Raw genomic sequence first — 17,768 nt, 5'->3', positions numbered from 1 at the left:
AGATGAAGGGAGTTAGATATGAATAGGTGTATTTCTGTATATATGAATTACAAATCAGCCTTTACTTAAATCACGTTTCTTCTCTATTGCATAGCTACAATGGGCAATCATTGATGCCCCAGGTGCAGAAGTGGTAAACACTGTTGAAGTGTATAATTGTAGTACATACATGCAGACACAGCATCATTCAATGAATGGAGTTTGATACACCTGGTATTGGATATGACTGAAAAAGAATGTCTCATATTCTTATCCTCCACTACACAATAAGCAAGTAATGGTGACTAACCCCATTCCGTACAAATTTGAGCAACCACGACATTCAAACGAGGCTGCAATGAAAACTAATGGGACTGCAGCAAATGTGTTGACATCAAAATCTGGGATGTGAACTACGTTTCTATTCATGCGTTGATTGACATGGTAATGGATCAATAGTATTGGAGTGAAAGTTGAAAAAACGGACCACTCCGACGCTGTACTTTAAATTGTGTCGTGTCATGACGTAACGTACAGCACACGTAAACCAACTAATTCTGTGTCTTACAGCCTCTCTCCACCAGGTGTAGCGCTTATCTCACTGCTTAAAAATAAGAAAAGGACAGGGTAAGGGGGATAACATTACCTAGTAATTTTTTGCGTCATAACTGCAAGACATCATGACTCTCAAAAGCCGCTGTTAACTTTAGCGCCGCCCTAAAAACCCAATTCAAATTCGACACAAACCTACAAATAGGTATGGAATAACAAGTTATATAAACTCTTTACAGTGTTTAATTTTCACTTAGAGGTGATAAGGTGATAAGTTGGACAGGTGAAAAAAGATGTTTCTCCTTTCACTATCACGCAGTAGGTTTCGCTTCCCCACCTGCCATTTTTATAAAGACCCGACGGAGCTCATTGCCTTCTTGAATCATGCAGAGATGGGCATCATGAAGGTCTCATCATTGGTTTGTTAAAGAGGGGAGAAATTGTGCTTTACAATGGTATTGATATTACAGTTGATCTGGAAGTATTACGTTTTTTGGGCGCTAAAATAAGGTCAGTTGCACGGACCAGTGCGATGTACAAAAGTGAGTTAGTTACCGTTAAATAGTTAGCTAGCTATGTTACTTCCGCTGCATTGCACGGCAAGGCCAGCTTACACATTTGTACATTCAATTTGCAGTAAATGCTTTAGCTAGCTGGATTCTTTCCACTGTGTCTCATGATGACAGCCTGGTTTGCGGGTTTTCTCAGGAGTCCCTAAAACATTAAACAACACGAATTAGAATGTCATACTCATGTCATAACACCAGCTAACTAGCTGGCTAAAGTTAGCTAGTCAGCTAACTTGCTAAATAGTGATTTTTGTAAATTAACTTTATGACAAAAAAATATGCACAATCGTTTGTCTCTACATTAACTAAAATATTCCTCTCAATTGTACATTTTTTGCTTGACTCGTTATGATGTTACAATTACTTAAATTTGCTTCCCCCGTAATGTTATGTTAGCCTTCTTTGCTGAAGAAAGTCACCAGGGACGGGTAGCTCGCGTCAAATTTGTCATTGAAACCACTCTATATGATTGGTCATATAAAAACCTTGGGACCCAAATGCATAATGAGTGCTGTAACTCCCCCTTGTGGTGGTCTGCAATGAGCGATGATGGGTACCTCTAAGTCCCGCGGTATAAGTTTGCAACTTTTAAAGGAGGAACCACTATATCCACTCACTGACGCTCCCTGCCAGTCGGAGGCAGGTCCCTTTCTGCTGCGCTTAATCTGAATGTGGTTACCCGGAGCCGCGTCTTCTGTAGCCCCTGTGCGCAGTTAACCTCGGTCTCCTCAGGAACGATCAGTAAGCGGAGTTAGCGTCCCATCCTCGTCGCCAATTGTTGTGGTAATTCTAACCAAAAGGAAGAGAGGTTGCAGATTCTTTCAAACAACACATTATTATAATATTTGTAAAAATTGAGCAGTTAACTATGCACTTCAACAGTTGGGCAGTTAAGGCCCAACGAACAGTGTCGGTTCTCAGCTTTTATAGAGAAGTACACTCTTTTTGTATACGTGCCAGTCAGCAGATAGTGTGTAAAAGGCAATTAGTTGTCTGTGCAGATTTAAGATAGCATGAGATTGATAGCCAAAGGGCTCAACCGTCTAACTGTATCCACAACAGAAAACACTATCATGTGCTCCTTTCTGCAAGTTTCCATACATGTGACTTCCTGTAGATAGTAAACCCACGGGATGTCACATGCTGCGGTCGCACCCAAACGGCTCTTAGCTGTAAGCCCAGTCTTATGACTAAGCCACACAAGAAAGCCTGTAATTACTTCGCCACTATTGGCCTATTTATTGCCTTACCTCCTTACTTAATTAGCATACACTGTATACAGATTTTTCTATTGTGTTATTGACTGTACGTTTGTTTATCCCATGTGTAACTCTGTGTTGTTGTTTTTGTCACACTGCTTTGCTTTATCTTGGCCAGGTTGCAGTTGTGAATGAGAACTTGTTCTCAACTGGCCTACCTGGTGAAATAAAAAAATAAAAAAAACATATAGCAATGGACATATTAACATATAGCAATGGACAATTCTCTAGGTAAAAAGAGCATAGTATGTCTAATTAAACAGTATAGTATGTAATGGATATTACATTTCCACCACACCTCAAAGCAGGTGTTTGGAGGATATATTGGCATGGTTTGCCGGCCAATATAATAACAACACCCGTGCAAATTTAACCTGTTGTAACTATGGGGGCGCTATTTCATTATTGGATAAAAAAACGTTCCCGTTTTAAGCGCAATATTTTGTCACGAAAAGATGCTCGACTATGCCTTCAAAGGTAAATGATTTTATTTGAATGCTTTTGTTTTTGTGAAAATGTTGCCCGCTCAATGCTACGCTAAATGCTACGCTAGCTATCAATACTGTTACACAAATGCTTGTTTTGCTATGGTTGAAAAGCATATTTTGAAAATCTGAGATGACAGTGTTGTTAACAAAAGGCTAAGCTTCAGAGCTAGTATATTTATTTCATTTCATTTGCGATTTTCATGAATAGTTAACGTTGTGTTATGCTAATGAGCTTGCGGGGATAATTACACTCCTGGATACAGGTTTTTTTGGTAGCCAAACGTGATGTACAAAACGGAGCGATTTCTAATACACAAAGAATCTTTTTGGAAAAACTGAACATTTGCTATCTAACAGAGTATCCTCATTGAAAACATCTGAAGTTCTTCAAAGGTAAATGATTTTATTTGAATGCTTTTCTTGTTTTTGTGAAAATGTTGCACGCTGAATGCTACGCTAAATGCTATGCTAAATGCTACGCTAGGTATCAATACTCTTACACAAATGCTTGTTTTGCTATGGTTGAAAAGCATATTTTGAAAATCTGAGATGACAGTGTTGTTAACAAAAGGCTAAGCTTGAGAGCTAGCATATTTATTTAATTTCATTTGCGATTTTCATGAATAGTTAACGTTGCGTTATGGTAATGAGCTTGAGGCTATGAATAGGATCCCGGATCTGGGTTTGCTCGTCGCAACTGGATATCCTCCAAATATTGGCTTGGAGAATATATTTATTATATCTTAAAATGTAATACCACCCAGTTCTGAACCAACTACACTGCTCAAAAAAATAAAGGGAACACTAAAATAACACATCCTAGATCTGAATGAATGAAATATTCTTATTAAATACTTTTTTCTTTACATAGTTGAATGTGCTGACAAAAAAAATCACACAAATTATCAATGGAAATCAAATGTATCAACCCATGGAGGTCTGGATTTGGAGTCACACTCCAAATTAAAGTGGAAAATCACACTACAGGCTGATCCAACTTTGATGTAATGTCCTTAAAACAAGTCAAAATGAGGCTCAGTAGTGTGTGTGGCCTCACGTGCCTGTATGACCTCCCTACAACGCCTGGGCATGCTCCTGATGAGGTGGCGGATGGTCTCCTGAGGGATCTCCTCCCAGACCTGGACTAAAGCATCCGCCAACTCCTGGACAGTCTGTGGTGGATGGAGCGAGACATGATGTCCCAGATGTGATCAATTGGATTCAGGTCTGGGGAACGGGCGGGCCAGTCCATAGCATCAATGCCTTCCTCTTGCAGGAACTGCTGACTCACTCCAGCTATATGAGGTTTAGCATTGTCTTGCATTAGGAGGAACACAGGGCCAACCGCACCAGCATATGGTCTCACAAGGGGTCTGAGGATCTCATCTCGGTACCTAATGGCAGTCAGGCTACCTCTGGCGAGCACATGGAGGGCTGTGCGGCCCCCCCAAAGAAATGCCACCCCACACCATGACTGACCCACCACCAAACCGGTCATGCTGGAGGATGTTGCAGGCAGCAGAACGTTCTCCACGGCGTCCCCAGACTCTGTCACGTCTGTCACATGTGCTCAGTGTGAACCTGCTTTCATCTGTGAAGAGCACAGGGCGCCAGTGGCGAATTTGCCAATCTTGGTGTTCTCTGGCAAATGCCAAACGTCCTGCACGGTGTTGGGCTGTAAGCACAACCCCCACCTGTGGATGTCGGGCCCTCATACCACCCTCATGGAGTCTGTTTCTGACCGTTTGAGCAGACACATGCACATTTGTGGCCTGCTGGAGGTCATTTTACAGGGCTCTGGCAGTGCTCCTCCTGCTCCTCCTTACACAAAGGCGGAGGTAGCGGTCCTGCTGCTGGGTTGTTTCCTACGGCCTCCTCCACGTCTCCTGATGTACTAGCCTGTCTCCTGGTAGCGCCTCCATGCTCTGGACACTACGCTGACAGACACAGCAAACCTTCTTGCCACAGCTCGCATTGATGTGCCATCCTGGATGAGCTGCACTGCCTGAGCCACTTGTGTGGGTTGTAGACTCCGTCTACCACTAGAGTGAAAGCACCGCCAGCATTCAAAAGTGACCAAAACATCAGCCAGGAAGCATAGGAACTGAGAAGTGGTCTGTGGTCACCACCTGCAGAACCACTCCTTTATTTAATGGTGTCTTGCTAATTGCCTATAATTTCCACCTGTTGTCTATTCCATTTGCACAACAGCATGTGAAATGTATTGTCAATCAGTGTTGCTTCCTATGTGGACAGTCTGATTTCACAGAAGTGTGATTGACTTGGAGTAACATTGTGTTGATTAAGTGTTCCCTTTATTTTTTTGAGCAGTGTAGCATAAACACATTTCTTTACAGACATCGATCCAGTCACTGCATGGACAGCAGAGGGATCTAGAGATCTAGATACAGGTTTAACGAACATGAAAGAGTAACTGACCTGTCTGTCCAGCTCCCTCCCGGCTTCGACTGCCTTGCTGAGGTAGAATCGCAGCTTGTCCGCAATCTTATCGCTAAGTTTCTTCATGATGTTGAGCGTGCGCTTGCACAGCGCCTGGCCCATGGGGTCAAAGAACACAAAACCAGGTCTGCCTGCTCCCCTGGAGAGACACGTAAAGATAAGAGGCAGCCCAAGGTAGAGTGATTTTCTAAAAGATGAAGAGTTATTTCAAAAGGCATCCTCTTTGTTACCCCACCCACCCACCCACCCACAGACCCACCCACCAACATACCAGAATGATTACACAAGGTGATGCAGTCCTACCTATGTGATGTGATCAGGGTGTGTGTGTTTGTGCATGCGTGTGTGCGTGCATTTACTGTATGTGAAGCCACACCAGAGAAGGGGGCGAGTCATGGAATCATACCAAATGAGGTGATAGCGCAGTTGACATCACAAAGGGAGGCCTGTCCCAGTTCAACAGGCCCGGAATGTCCGCGAACGTCACCATGTTGAACTTCTTCTGTTTGAGGGTGGAGATCTCAGCAGACAGGTAGTCCGTAACATCGACAACACACGCCAACTGGGTCAGCTGGCCCCAATTCGCTCCCTACCCCTCCCCCTTGGACCTAACCCTTTAACGTTAGCAGATCTGTAGTATATGGATAGGTATAAGCTGTGTAGTGGTATTGCTTCCACCTTACATATCTGCAAACATTAGCGGGTTAGAGTCCAAGAGGAAGGGGTGAATTGGGACTGGCTGTGTGCATACATACAGAACTGGATTCTGGACTAAAGTTTGGCCCTTCTGGAGAACGTGTAGGTGATAAATAAGAAGTGGAGTCCCGCTGAAGGCTGTCAGCTCCAATGTCTGTTTTATTTGTTACCCATAAAGCCGCAGTGCGGTCAATACTTGGAAACTCGAGGATGTGGCCCTAGTCTGCGAGAATGCAAGAACTGTCCAAACAAAATCGTTAAACTAAATGATTTTGTATACTCCTGCAGGAAAAATTATGATTAATCGTTTATAAACTACTTCAATAACCCTCTGTTTTGATCCAGTGCTAGTAGTACACATTGTTTGACCCACTCCTCAGGCAAAAACATGTCCTCATCGATCAACCCTCAATTTGACTCTGGGATCCCCATTAGTTGACGGCATGACGTCAGCTAATCTTCCTGGGGTCCAACACAGAACTAAAAAGACATTACAAACAATTGCAATTGTCATTAAGACATTATAAACATTTAACAATTAGACATTACATACAATTAAAATACCTGACAGGTAATACATTTTACATTCAGTAGATGCTCTCTAGTCTCTGTCCAGTAATATGGTCAATCACATTAGATGTACTTTTATTGTTTTCTTGAAGGTGGATTTACTTTTGGCCTGAAAAATGTGAGTTAGTAAAGAATTCCATTCAGTGATTGCTCTGTATAAAACTGTAGATTTGTCCTTGACCTGAGGGGTATCAGGGGCCCTGAATTAGATTGAATCATGTCTTAACATCCCCATCTGCAGGGTTCTGTAGTCATAGTTACCCACAACAGCTCTTCAACTGGCAGCTTTACGGCGGGGAGGGAGACAAAGCTAGCCAGTGAAGAACGACTGTGAAGCAACGCACAGCGGGGGTAACATGACTCCACATACACACACACATATGCATACACATTAAATGTAGCTATGACAGACCCTCCCCCTCCGGCCAACCCCTTCCCTCAGTATCAGAACAGGATGGATGAATGTTGAGAGACACATACCTACCCTCCTCCTCCCCCATTGGGTTGTCACAGCCTTGTGCTGCTGGTGCACATCAGCATTCCCAACATTCTCCTGCATCAACATGCCTGCTCTTTGCTCCATAGATTTCCACCAACAGGACTTGTCTCCATTCACAACCCAACCAAGACTCACGGGCAAGGTCCCTTCAACGACACAACCGAGCTGCATGTCAAACACAGTTACCGAGTTTGAGCTCCTGTTACTGCACTCCAGTAGGGTCCAGTTATAAGACATTAAGGATCCTGCGCAGACACCTGTGTCTGCCCCTATAGGGGTTGACAGACAAGAGACAACTTGTGCTACTTGTCATTATATAAGAAACTCTAAAAATAGCCAATCAGATAGATTGGGTACAGACATGTTCCTTTAATAGATGACTTCATTGTAAGCAGCCGTAATAAGCCTCTTGAAAGATGAAAAGGTAAAGAAAGATACATTCTATTCTGGCCCTGCTAGCGCTGGGCTGGCCGCCTCAGACAGAGGGTTACATACCTGCCATATCCAGTGCACCAGGAAAAGGCCAAAGGCTGCAAAAATGCAGCATCACCCAAGACTGCTAGACAAGGCGGCCCTGAGGGGCAGCACAGGACGTGTATGTATCAAGCATCTCGAAGTAGGAGCTCTGATTTAGGATCAGTTTTTCCTTTTTAGATCACAATGAATCAGATTACATGGACAGGTGTAGCTGATCGTAGTTTGATACATATGGCCCCAGAGTAATGTAGTATAAGTATACACAACCAGAGTTGGACCAAACCGATGGCTGTCAAAACAAATAATGTCTTGACAGGAGTTTGATTAAAGACTGGTGTACCAACACTCTGTGGAAATTATACTAGGCATATTGTTTTATAAAACACCTGTTCCACAGAAGTGAGTACACATTTTCTGTTCTGACAACTGCTCAATCACCCTTCACTGCTAGGTGTACTGAATAGTGGCAAGCAAATAGAGAAACGCATCATAAACAACAGTATAAACCAGCAAACAAAAGCCAATAGTCTCACAAAAGATGAAGAAGGATATCAAACAGCGTTTCGATGAGTCATCCTCCAGTGCCTAATAACATCTCAACATGTCTTTGGAGAGGCGTTGGTGTCGGGGGTGGTGTGGAGATAAATGGCTACTGGATCCAGGACAGATCCATGATGATTCTCCGGCGACAGCGGCTGAGGGTGCCTTGGCTGCTCCATCTTTAATGGCCATGACATTGCTCAGCCGCTCCTCCTCCTGTCCTCCCGACTCCACTGCACTGCCGTCAATGGGGTGTGTGACTCACAGCTCCGTACAGTACAGTGTGCACTCTGCACCCGGTGAACCCTCTCTCTCTGTCTCTCTCTGTACTACACATCTCACTGTCAATGAGGCACCACACTGCACAGCCCTCCCCTGGCCCGAGGCACCTTGGGCACACCCACCCAGAACATATCTACATTGTGATTACCACATACCTAGTAGCCACCATACTGGAGCTCCAGCCTACTGCAGTGTCACATACCGTACGTCATAACGGCCACCATGCTATTGGTGTGTATGCATGTGTGCTGTTGTAATGTTGGGGATCTGATTCATTCTGCTGCAGACACATCATCTAGCTAACTTCTAAGTGTCATATCCTAAGATGATAGCAGTACTTGTTGTGAAACAATATATACGTAGTGTTCTTTGTCCTTATCTGATGGTCCTGTGTAATCCCAATTTCACCTCCATCTCATAAATACAGAAACGAGATTGAAAGGCAAGCACACAGAGTCTGTAGGACAGATTACGTGGTAAATCCCCTGATATACTCAGAGGACAAGTCCCAGACGGCATCCTGTTCCTTAGTGCAATACTTTAAAGAAGCAACCAGAGACTATGATGACTCAAAATTGAGCATTAGCATCAAGACGAACAACCTATAACCTCTTGCTCCTATCAGACAAACACATGCTATAGAGAGAAACAATTAACAGTAGGTTACTGTGGTCATCTTTGGATCTTCAATAAGAAATCAATGCATTCCAAGTAGATTTGATGTAATGTTCTGATACTGTGGACAAACTCACTTGGGTCAGATTTACAACTTTAAGCCTCCACACCAGTGAGCAGTTTACCACCAAATGGTATTTATTCAAGTGTGAATTTTAAACGTGTGTGTTTTAAACCTCCCTTAACAAAGCAGGTGGAAGCTTAACAGGTGAAAACTTAGCAGACACTGTGGTGGTTCTGAGGTAAATAAATTCCCATGTCTGCTACATGCAGGAACGCCCTGAACTGCGGGCTACAATCACACACTATTGAATGAGGTAGCAGCGGAAGAGTCATCAGGCTAGTCTGACACACAGTAGGCCTTCTTGTAATTTGAGCTGCAGTTCAAGTCATAAGCAATAAGTGGAGGCAAATCAGAGACCCAGTGCAACACTGTAACTGTTCCCCCGGATTTGAAGCTGGTAGAATGTTTATCAACTGCTGTCATAATGTTGGGCAGCAGAAAGCCCCGTTAGGTGGCAAACCCTCTGGAATCTGTGATGACCACACCCAGTGAATGAATCTTGTGAGAATGACACAATTTATAAATCGACAGCAAAAACGTAAAAATAGCAAGCTATTGCTGCACAAATATATGATCCATTAACAAACAGCCGTGCATATTGGTCATGTCTGCTGTGCAACAAAGTAGCCATTAATTTGAACATTTCTGCTTATGTCAAAGTGTTGCACTTGCTTGAATATTCTACTCAGATCAACAAGCGTTTTCTGTCACTATCCAGTGATATTATGTCACTCTCCCCAAACACTGAAATTCATCCCAGGGGTAGGGAATTTTACAGTGGTAAATGATGTGATAAGAGTCACTGCCTCAAAGCCACAAGAAGGTAGAACATATTTCAAATGTTGCTTGTTGGCCTGAATGCCAAGCATCACGTCTGGAGGAAACCTGACCACAATCCCTATGGTGAAGCATGATGGTGGCAGCATCATGCTGTGAGGATGTTTTTTCAGTGGCAGGGGCTGGTAGACTAGTTAGCATCGAGGCAAAGATGAACAAGGAGCAAAGTACAGAGATATCCATGATGAAAACCTGCTCCAGAGCGCTCAGGACCTCAGACTGGGGCAAACATACATCTTCCAACAGGACAATGACCCTAAGCACACAGCCAAGACAACGCAGGAGTGGCTTCGGGACAAGTCTCTGAATGTCCTTGAGTGGCCCAGCCAGAGCCCGGACTTGAACCCAATCGAACATCTCTGGAGAGACCTGAAAATAGCTGTGCAACAACACTACCCATCCAACCTGACAGAACTTGAGAGGATCTGCAGAGAAGAATGGAAGAAACTCCCCAAATACAGATGTGCCAAGCTTGCAGCGTCATACCCAAGAAGATTCGATGCTGTAATCACTGCCAAAGGTGCTTCAATAAAGTACTGTGTAAAGGGTCTGAATAATTATGTAAAATACATTAGCAAAAAAATCTAAACCTGTTTTTGCTTTGTCATTATGTGGTATTGTGTGTGTAGGTTGATGAGGTGAAAAACAATGTAATACATTTGAGAATAAGGCTGTAACGTAACAACATGTGGAAAAAGTCAAAGGGTCTGAATACTTTCCGAAGGCACTGTATTTGTGTGTTCAGGACTGGTGAAGATAGTGAGCCGTCTGGGTCTCCGGTTTCTTCTTCTACGGAAAAAGATCATTGTGATGATAATGGAGAACCACTGCTGGAAAGAGCCCCATTATTAATTGGTCAAATAACTCCGCAATTTCTACTTTCACAATAGCTGTTCAGGGCCAGAGCAGGCTAGGCCACAGTCAAGAGCTGAGTCGGGTGTGAGACAAAAATTAAGGAAGGATGGATGGAAATAAATAAACAAATGACAATGCAGGGACAGGGATTGGAGGTGCAACAAGATTTTAGCCTTGACAGAGGAGGTAGGCGAATAATTAAAATTTAGCAGATTAACACTGGAGTGATAAAATGTTTTGTTTGATATGAGTCTGGAAGGAGAGTTTACAGTCTAGCCAGACACCTAGGTACTTATAGACAGGAGCACACAGAAGTGTCATTAAGTTACAGGTGGGCAGACTTTCCTGCCACTGTGAAAACGACAGTGGGTGTCAAAATAGGAATTCAGCATAAACAGTGAAATATAGGCTCAGTATAAAGCTGTGGAAATTAGATGGCAATCAATCTTACTATGGCCTCCCGGGTGGCGCAGTGGTCTAAGGCACTGCATCGCAGTGCTAGCTGTGCCACCAGAGATTCTGGGTTCGAGCTCAGGCTCTGTCGCAGCCGGCCGCGACCGGGAGGCCCATGGGGCGGTGCCCAATTGGCCCAGCGTCGTCCGGGTTAGGGAGGGTTCGGCCGGCAGGGATATCCTTGTCTCATTGCGGACTAGCGACTCCTGTGGCGGGCTGGGCGCAGTGCACGCCAGGTGTATGGTGTTTCCTCCGACACATTGGTGCGGCTGGCTTCCGGGCTGGATGTGCATTGTGTCAAGAAGCAGTTGGGTTAGGTTGGGTTGTGTTTCGGAGGACGCATGGCTCTCGACCTTCGCCTCTCCCGAGTCCATATGGGAGTTGCAGCTATGAGACAAGACTACTACCAATTGGATACCATGAAATTGGGGAGAAAAAAGGGCAAAAATAAATCAAATAAATCTTACTATGTTATTACTCACGCAAGAGAAAAATATAAATTGTGCCACAAAAAGACTGGAACTCCAGAAAGAATTTCAAGCCACAGGGGAGGACCTACCTTTAAACTCCAGGAGTGGTCGAAAATGGGGTAGAGATGGAGCATGGCGTTTCCCTGTGGAAGATAAAAAAAAGATGGTGAGAGAGGTGGTAGGAACAAACAGACAGTGTCTAGGTACGTGTGGACTTGTTGTCAGAAAGATGTCTTCCTCCTTCTGTAGCCAGGCGAGGAAACACTCTTGATCTCAATGACAGGGGCTTTTCTGTGGCTCGCACATGGCTTTAAGCCCTTCCTGTATATAGTAAATAATCCTTCACTATAATTATATTATTCATCTTCATTTCTTTCACAATAGTAGGGGAGGGATAGAAATAAGCTTATTCCAAGCCTAATCATACTGCAGTTACACCTCTCTCTCTCTTCTCTGTGCTCTCTTTCTCTCCCCTCTCTCTATGTGCTTTCCCTCTTCCCCCCTCTCTCTATTACTCTCTGTGCAGCCCAGCTCCTGAGGAAGGAGCAGCATGCAGAGCGAGCTATCACCACTGTCAGTACTGTACAGGCATGCAGGCATCACTTCAGCGAGTAAATAAAAATTGCCTCTCATCGCATTGTCTTGTACAACTATATGGAGTACAAATAATGTAGAGTAATATCAATATCAGCAAATCCCACAACATTGGTTGTGTAGATCCAGCTATATGCCTCAATTCCAAATGAGTGGAAAATATGTGAAAGTGTGATGTTCCTTTAATAACGTCATAGCACCAAAGCTGTCAAGAAGATTTCCTGAATATGTACCAGTGGTTACTAACAACAGGCTGCAGTGATCGTAGCAATGGCTATAATGAATTACATTCATGGAGCTTGTAACAGTGAACCATTGGTAAGCAATCATTATTATAAACAAGGTTTATTATTATTATGCTATTATGTTATTATGCTATTCAATCACCACTGGGTGAATACAAAATCAGTTTTCAAAAGTGTTTTGAGAGACATTCAGAGCAGTGGTGGCGTGGTGCTGTAAACGTGGTGCTGTCAGTCATTCTCTTTTTCAGCTGTTGGTGATAAATCTAAATCCCCGTGTTTTGATGGCAACGCCTATTTTCTGAATATGTTCTTCCACATACCTGAAATGGCAGCGATTGAAATTGGGTCAACAATGTACTCCAAATTGACATAAAATGAATCATCGGTGAAATCACATCAAACTTGCTAATATGAACGAATATTGATTTCAAATGTATAGGTGACCATATGAGACTCATGATATTCTCCAAGGATACAGTGATAACCATGACAATGTCAGACAAATAAAACGTGCAACAAAACAGAATACACAAATACATTTATATTCTTAGGTAATTCATTCCCTCAATGATTTGCTTGATGCATTTCCATTAGGAAATGTCTCAGATAATCACCTGATTGTTTGGCCACAATGTCAAGGCTAAAATCTTGTTGCACCTCCAATCCCTGTCCCTGCATTGTCATTTGTTTATTTATTTCCACCCATCCTTCCTTAATTTTTGTCTCACACCCGACTCAGCTCTTGACTGTGGCCTAGCCACAGAGACTTGTCCCGAAGCCACTCCTGCGTTGTCTTGGCTGTGTTCTCAGGTCATTGTCCTGTTGGAAGATGTATGTTCGCCCCAGTCTGAGGTCCTGAGCGCTCTGGAGCAGGTTTCCATCATGGATATCTCTGTACTTTGCTCCTTGTTCATATTTGCCTCGATGCTATCTAGTCTACCAGCCCCTGCCACTGAAAAACATCCTCACAGCATGATGCTGCCACCATCATGCTTCACCATAGGGATTGTGGTCAGGTTTCCTCCAGACGTGATAGATGGCATTCAGGCCAACAAGCAACGTTTGAAATATGTTCTACCCTCTTGTGGCTTTGAGACAGGGACTCTTATCACATCGTTTACCACTGTAAAATACCCTACCCCTGGGATGAATTTCAGTGTTTGGGGAGAGTGACATAATATCACTGGATAGTGACAGAAAACGCTTGTTGATCTGAGTAGAATATTCAAGCAAGTGTAACACTTTGACGTAAGCATAAATGTTCAAATGAATGGCTACTTTGTTGCACAGCAGATCATGGCCCGTGGAATGTTGTCCCACTCCTCTTCAATGGTCATGCAAAATTGTTGGATATTGGCAGGAACTGGAACATGCTGTCGTACACATCAATCCAGAGCATCCCAATTATGCTCAATGGTTGACATGTCTGGTGAGTATGCAGGCCATGGAATAACTGGGACATTTTCAGATTCCAGGAATTGTGTCCAGATCCTTGCGACATGGGACAGTGCATTATAATGCTGAAACATGAGGTGATGGTGGCGGAACGACAATGTACCTCAGGATCTTGACACGGTATCTCTGTGCATTCAAATTGCCATCGATAAAATGCAATTGTGGTCATTGTCCGTAGCTTATGCCTGCACATACCATAACCCCACCGCCACCATGGGTCACTCTGTTCACAACATTGACATCAGCAAACGGCTCACCCACACAACGCCATCTGTGAAACTGATTTATCCATGAAGAGCACACTTTTCCAGCGTGCCAGTGGGCATTGAAAGTGAGCATTTGCCCAATGAAGTCAGTTACGTTGCCAAACTGCAGTCAGGTCATGACCCTGGTGAGGACAACGAGCACACAAATGAGCTTCCCTGAGATAGTTTGACAGTTTGTGTAGAAATGATTCGGTTGTGCAAACCCCCAGTTTCATCAGCTGTCCGGGTGGCTGGTCTCCGACGATCCCGCAGGTGAAGAAGCTGGATGTGGAGGTCCTGGGCTGGCATGGTTACACGTGGTCTGCGGTTATGAAGTTGGTTGGATGTACTGCCAAAATCTCTAAAACAATGTTCAGAGGCAGCTAATGGTAGAGAAATTAATATTCAATTTTCTGGCAACAGCTCTGGTGGACATTCCTGTAGTCAGCATGCCAAATACACGCTTCCTCAAAACTTGAGGCATCTGTGGCATTGTGTTGTGTTGCAAAACTGTACATTTTAGAGTGGTCTTTTCAGTGGCAACCTGTCATTCAGGGCAAATCATTGAGTTATTAAACATGGTCTCTTTTTTGCTTTCTTGAGTAAGGCAGATCCAAAGTTCAGGTGTTTCAGCCTACCTCAGTGCTTTCTGTGGTGGTGGGGTAGCCAGCGGAAAATACGGAGCGCTGGGGTTGATAATGTTCTCTAGTTGCACTGTGAATGGCTCAGTGTTCTGTCACTCATGGGGACAACTACGCCACCACAAGATCTATGGGGAGAGTTCAAAAATTCAAGCCCCTTGGTTGCTGCCAAAGAGTTACATTAGAAGTACCCATCCAAGAAGGCTCAAGGTCATTGGCCACAGATAAAATTATCACGTTATGTCTACAGTTGTATTAATTGGACTGATCATGTCAACACCATCTTAGCTAGCAAACTAGCGAATGAATCATGAATCAAGTTAACAATGTACTTGCAAATCCTTTTCAATTCTTGTCATATGAAGAGAAATTATAGATAAAAACGTATCGTGCTCATTGGCCTTTGGGCATAAACATTACACAACAAGTTGAAAATCACTAATTTAACAATGAGTGGTTTAGAAGGAATCAATGGCTGTGAACTCTGAAAAAAATGAGCTCCGACTGGAAAAATACATTTTGAACAGTCATCCAAATCGGAATTCTAAATCGGGTACTTGGGCATCTTTTAAGAGCTCCGACCTGAAGTGCACTAATGTCATGATCTGACCTTGTTTTTTTTTCAGAGTTTCAAGTTGTCTTGAAAGCACCATCAATCCAGAAAATGGCAGAATTTGATGGCAAAGTTGGGTGACAAAATTTGGCCACAAAGAACCAAAGGATCTTCCTGTTCAAGTGAGTACAGCACAACAAGGTGAGTCCAAAAATGTATTGTATGCTGAGGCATAAATTATGGAATATGCCAGGGAGATATGTATACTGTAGCTAAGAAAGCAATACTAAGTGCATGTTGGGTAGTAAGCTGTTAAAAGCCCATGTGCCTCACCCTAATAATTTTGTCCCCTTTCCCCTAATAATTTAGCCAACTGTTCTGACTTGGTGGTGCACATATAGCCTATAGCCTGTTTTAGATAAATGTCATCAATGAATATTGTCTGCTTATATACCCCCTTTATCCTACAGTTCTGACTTGGTGTACAGGGAGCATACTGTAAGAATGGCCATGTTCTGAATTCTGTCACTGTACATTTCAAAAGTGCTGAACAAAGTTATATTGACTACATCCATCCTAGCTCGCTCATTAATGTCTTAATCGAAATGATGGATTGCCTCTTATCCGCTCGTCGTCCCATTATGCCATAGTTTGTACATCTCAATTGTCAGTAGAAACCCCATTTGTTTAAGCAAGTCAGCCATATCAGCTATGTTTTTTAAAAGGCAGCAAATGAGGCTGAATTAACTGTTTCGCTGCCAGACAAGGCTCCACTGATAGCCATGTGTAGCGGTGGTAAGATGTTGGGACTGCTGTTGGGACAGCTTTATGTAGGCCCTAACAGTTTGTGGGCAGCGTTTGTCATCATTATAGTGCAATTAATGTATTGTTTAGTGTTGTGTTGTGTAGTGGCTTTGCTGGCATGCATCTAAAATAAATTGGGGGAGTTTGCCCCACCAAGATTTACATGCTAAAATCGCCACTGGTGTTACTGTCAATCTGATGCATTCGAACAACTGATCTGCAATTGCGATAGAGCTTTGATAACTTTCACTAATGGCCATTAATAATTGCATAATAACACAAGGCTACAACAACAATAAACTGAAGTTATAGGGGCGGCAGGAAGCCTAGTGGTTAGAGCAGTTTGGATGAAACGCAAGCGATGTGGTCAGCATGAAGAAACTAATGTCCGTGGGCGTGGAATAGAGTTTGGTTGGTGCAAGGAGTCTGGATTGCCAGGCAAATGTCTGACAGTAGTACCTAAAACAGTCAGTATAGTATGAAGATAAGCAGAAACTGCTTCTTCAATAAAAATCCTCGATCACGCTTGTAGGCGATGTCATGTTGTCTAGCTAAACTCAGATACATATAATCGGGTCTAACAGTCGTCTCGCACCAAACTGGATATGTTGCATAGTTGTTTTTGACTAAAAACAAAACATGTTCAGCTACATAAAAGCTTGGCTCTAAACTAGGCTGTGCCTTTAGATTTAGAGAAAATTAAAAACTAAGGAAAGAAAGTTTTGCTTATCTCATTGACGTCTCTAACCCCAAACCTCGGCCTGGTAATCTTGGAATGCTTCGCAAGCATTCCCGGAAGTCTTGCGATGTTGCACGTCTGGGTTTAGAAACTCAAGTAGAACTGTTTACTGTATTTATTTAGTAGGCTATACATCAAATAATATAAGTAACTTAATGCAAGGGTCTCTTTTGTCTACAAATTGGCTAATAATTTAGACATTCCAAGTCTAATGTTTGTGTAAACATGCAAGGTTATTGTAGGATAGAATGAAAGGTATCTAGTCCCCATAGAATCAATATGCTAGTCAATACTGAATAAATATGTTTCAGTTTTTTCCCATTGTGAAAATGTATTTAGAAATAGAAAGGATTGATATTATAGCAAAAACATGTAGAGCCTATCTGGCAACAGTTAAATGACCATGCTGCTGACCAAGAAGAGGCTTATGAGCTTTGTTGGTCACTTGACTTCACAAACAATGAGGTCTTTATGATCAAAGAGGGAAATTGCCTCACTAATGAAAATGGGTGAAATCCCATATTTCCATATTATATTCTACCTCTTATTATTTTTTGTTTGTTTTTTGTACATCAAAATAATGGATAGTCAACCTCAGTGGAGAGTGCAATTTCTTAACTTGTTTCACATCAGCTTGAGGTGAATGTACTGCATAGGCCTACTGGTAGCACAGAGTAAAATAATGTTGATGTGTGCTGTCAAACGCCCTAGTGATAATTATACAGCATAGGCTACAATGGAATCACACATTAGAACTGCTGTGTGCC

At 43.0% G+C, this 17,768-nt stretch overlaps 1 long non-coding RNA gene across 1 annotated transcript; it reads right to left on the bottom strand.

The window, feature by feature from the left end:
- Positions 1–519: 519 nt before the first annotated feature.
- LOC139411928 (uncharacterized) lies at positions 520–6,131 on the bottom strand. The gene is made up of 4 exons (XR_011634647.1): positions 5,714–6,131; positions 5,287–5,446; positions 1,780–1,889; positions 520–1,245 (listed from the first exon to the last, which is right to left on the bottom strand). It is a non-coding gene; the product is annotated as an uncharacterized lncRNA (long non-coding RNA).
- Positions 6,132–17,768: the final 11,637 nt, after the last annotated feature.

Source organism: Oncorhynchus clarkii, chromosome 6 (genome assembly GCF_045791955.1).
Source record: "Oncorhynchus clarkii lewisi isolate Uvic-CL-2024 chromosome 6, UVic_Ocla_1.0, whole genome shotgun sequence".
NCBI classification, from domain to species: Eukaryota; Metazoa; Chordata; class Actinopteri; order Salmoniformes; family Salmonidae; genus Oncorhynchus; species Oncorhynchus clarkii.
The sequence above is the reverse complement of the archived record's forward strand: the minus strand, read 5'-3'. Positions and strand labels throughout refer to the sequence as shown.